General features: G+C 39.1%; 1 protein-coding gene across 1 annotated transcript in view; it reads right to left on the bottom strand.

Moving 5' to 3' along the window:
* The window catches only part of cacna1fa (calcium channel, voltage-dependent, L type, alpha 1F subunit a), a 46,314-nt gene that overhangs the window by 39,371 nt on the left and 3,892 nt on the right, over positions 1-3,051 (bottom strand). The gene's annotated exons all lie outside the window — the stretch shown is intronic.

The following is a 3,051-nucleotide window of genomic DNA, read 5'->3' as shown; positions in this document are numbered from 1 at the left end:
GGGGGGGGCTACTTGGTAGGGACGGTTTATCAGGAAAATGCAGCCTTGTGGGGACCGAATGCTCCTCATAAAGGTTAATTTTAGGGTAAATGGTCAGGGTTAGAATATAAAATTTCAAAAAAAAAAAGAAAAGAATGGAAGTCAATGGAAAGTCCCCACAAGGATAGAGAGACAGTGTGTCGGTGTGTGTGCGTTCTTCATGTTCTGCGTTCTGTATGCACTGCTTCAGTCTAAGTACAGACACTTACTGTATAACATGGTTGTTTTTATTTGGTAGAAATTTGGACTTTATTTCTATTAAACTACCAAGTAACAAAGAGTGACTCAGTTCAGGCAGGAAATAAAGACSAGACAGATGGTTGGTGTTTAAGTAAGTCATGATCCCTGACCGGCTCACCCAAACGAGGACACTTTTCTTCTTTAACACCATTACTAAGCACGAGGTGGCTGGCTTCCTGCTTCCAGCAAAATACCTTTTCTCCTTTAGAAGTCATTAAAATGACCATTTATGCACTGTTATTACAATTTAGGCATGTTACTGTATATGTGTAAAACCTCCTGGGCCACGTTAGAGCATCAGGTTTGAGCCCAAGTTGCATCAGAAAGGATATCCAGCATTAAATGATGGCTCTATCTTCTATGTGTGTTTGTTCACAATCACTTTTGACAAAAAAAAATAACGTGTGTGTAAAACCCTCTTTCTTATTTATTTTTAGAACTGTAATTTCCCTTCAAGGGATCAATAAAGTTTCATTCATTCATTCATTAGAAAGTGGTAGGGATGTCCCAATCAGATACTCAGTTTCGGTATCGGTGGCAGATATGGCCATTTTTTGAAAATCGGGCAGAATCAGATTTAGTCATGTGATCGGGCCGATCCAGTTTTGGTGACAGTTTTCAKCATCATCATGCTTTACAACTGCCGTTAAGAAGTCAAGACACACACAAGTATGCAACCATGTCCACAGTGTGGGAACACTTTTCAATGGAAAACAATGATGCTGAAACTGCATCTTGCAAAATCTGAAAAATGGATGTTTCTCCTGGTGGGAACAGTAGGGCTCGCTTTAATACTACCAACCTTGTCACTTGGAAAGAAATAAAGAATTAAAGCGATCGGATYGGTATCGGATCGATATCGGAAAGASCAATCATTTAAAAAATCGGATTGTATCTGTAGCCAAAAAATCTGGGTCAGGACGTCAAACCTTAGAATTCATGAGCAAAAGAAAAAACAAAATATTAAAAAGTTGTATTAATTTTTATTACGGTGGCTCAGTTCAGCAGTGAGGTTGCTGGATCAAATCCCAGCCCGGGGACATTTCTGGGTAGTGTTCATGTTTTCTCCGGGTACTCCTGTTTCCTCCCACAGACTAAAAACATGACTGTTAGGTTAATTAACAACTCTAAATTGTTCTTAGGTGTGAGTGAGAAAGTGAGTGGTTGTTTGTCTCTACAGGTGTTCCTGTGATGGACTGAACACCTGTCCTCACAGAGACTGCTGGACCTGAGCACCTGTGACCCCCACAACCCAAAAAGGAAGAAACCGGTAAAGATAATGGATGAAATATTTAATCAAACTTCTTGTTTAAAAAAAGGATATCAGTTATCTACAAACATTGTTTTTTATTTATGTGACATTTTGTTCCTCTTCTAATATGTGTTTAACGTAACATTTTAATCAAACGTTCTTCAGCTGGTAAAACATGAAATTGAAAAATTGTTCACTGTTAGAGGAAGACTGTCAGATTTTATCCCATGCATGTCAAGATGTATGATTTGTCTGTAAATTACACAGATATTTTTGAAAAAAGCAGCTTCAAATTTATTTTATGTCTCAGTAAGGTTTGTAAGGAAATGCTAGGAATATAAGCTGGACTCAGCTTGGAAATATTTTACGTAAACATAATATCCAATTCCACTGTTATGCGGATGACACCCAGCTCTATCTGCCCACCAAACCCAACGCCACCCTCCCACCCACCTCACTGTCTGACTGCTTATTTGATATCAGGTCCTGGTTCACATGCAACTTTCTTAAACTAAACAGTGACAAAACAGAATTTCTTCTTAATGGAACTAAATCCACTCTTGCAAAAACCAACAACTTCTCTATTCTCATTGACAGCATCTCAACATCCCCCGTCCCTCAGGTTAGGAGTCTGGGTGTCATCCTAGACAACACATTATCATTTAAATCTCACATCAGCAACATTACTCGTTCAGCCTACTTTCACCTCTGTAACATTGCTCGTCTCCGTCCATCCCTCTCACCCGGTAGTACCGCTATTCTAGTTCACACTTTTATTGCAACTCCCTACTTTTCGTTTTACCAGCAAAATCCATCCAATAACTACAACTGGTCCAAAACTCAGCTGCTCGTATCATCTCCAGAACCCCTTCCACCAGTCATATATCACCTGTCCTAAAGCATCTTCGCTGGCTCCCTATCAAATTTCGTATTTCCTATAAAATCTTGCTCCTCACCTTCAAAGCCCTCAATAAACTTGCCCCTCAGTATCTCACAGAACTTCTCCACATTAACACACCTTCCTACACACTCAGGTCCTCCTCCTCCATCCAACTCACTCAACCGCCAGCTTATCTGACCACTATGGGTTCAAGAGCTTTTAGTTACTCAGCACCCTACCTCTGGAACTCTCTCCCAACGGAAATCAAAAACTCTTCTACCGTCTCCATTTTTAAATCACAGATTAAAACTCTTCTCTTTAAACAGGCGTATAATCACCATCTCCCATTAACCCTACACTGTAAAAAATGAAATGTTGGATTTACTTAACCATGTTATGTGACCTGGTTCCACTTAACTGAGTTGAGTAAATTCAAAGCAATATACCAGTTTTTTAGCCAAAGAACATGAGTATGTTGCTTTGAATTTACTCAACTCAGTTAAGTGGAACCAGGTCACATAACATGGTTAAGTAAATCCAACATTTCATTTTTAGAGTGTACTGGTTCCCTTTAAGAGCAAACTTAAAACTTTCCTTTTTTTATAAAGCTTTTTAACAATTTCAGTGTGTTGTCTGTAGT

Source organism: Austrofundulus limnaeus, unplaced genomic scaffold (genome assembly GCF_001266775.1).
Source record: "Austrofundulus limnaeus strain Quisiro unplaced genomic scaffold, Austrofundulus_limnaeus-1.0 Scaffold75, whole genome shotgun sequence".
NCBI lineage: Eukaryota > Metazoa > Chordata > Actinopteri > Cyprinodontiformes > Rivulidae > Austrofundulus > Austrofundulus limnaeus.
Note: the sequence above shows the minus strand (reverse complement) of the source record. Positions and strands in the feature narration are given on the sequence as shown.